Below are 692 nucleotides of genomic sequence, written 5' to 3'. Positions count from 1 at the left end.
GAGTGCGCCAGGCGCGACGCCTCGCCGGCGATGCGCTCGAAGATGTCGTTGACGAACGAGTTCATGATGCCCATGGCCTTGGACGAGATGCCCGTGTCGGGGTGCACCTGCTTCAGCACCTTGTACACGTAGATCGAGTAGCTCTCCTTGCGGCTCTTCTTGCGCTTCTTGTCGCCCTTCTTCTGCGTCTTGGTCACCGCCTTCTTGGAGCCCTTCTTGGGCGCGGGGGCGGACTTGGCCGGCTCAGGCATCTCGGCACCGCTCCCCCTCTCTCAGAACAGGATCAGCAGCTAAAATGGCCGCAGCGCCCTCCATTTATAGGGCTGTTATGCAAATACCGGACCTCTGACTCGTGCAATGCGATTGGGCCTTCCGCAGGGGGGCGTATCTTTCTCTGTGATTGGTTACAATACGATCCGTGTCCTCATTGGTTGTATAAGCAATGACTGCTACCAGCCAATCACCGAGCGCTAATCCCGCCCAAGGAAGAGATAAAAGGGGCAGAGCGATTGCGTCAGGAGGACTTTCCCGGCTGTGTTGTGAGCGAGCGGGTTGTGGTCTGTGAAGCGTCTGCACCATGTCCGGCCGCGGGAAGCAGGGAGGCAAGGTCCGAGCGAAGGCCAAGTCGCGCTCGTCGCGGGCCGGGCTGCAGTTCCCCGTGGGCCGCGTGCACCGGCTCCTCCGGAAAGGTA

General features: G+C 60.7%; 1 pseudogene; it reads right to left on the bottom strand.

Annotated features, from left to right (window-relative positions):
- LOC104165920 overlaps positions 1–251 on the bottom strand; it is a 376-nt pseudogene extending 125 nt beyond the window's left edge.
- Positions 252–692: the final 441 nt, after the last annotated feature.

Source organism: Cariama cristata, unplaced genomic scaffold, assembly GCF_000690535.1.
Source record: "Cariama cristata isolate BGI_N322 unplaced genomic scaffold, ASM69053v1 scaffold15058, whole genome shotgun sequence".
Taxonomy (NCBI): domain Eukaryota; kingdom Metazoa; phylum Chordata; class Aves; order Cariamiformes; family Cariamidae; genus Cariama; species Cariama cristata.
The sequence above is the reverse complement of the archived record's forward strand: the minus strand, read 5'-3'. Positions and strand labels throughout refer to the sequence as shown.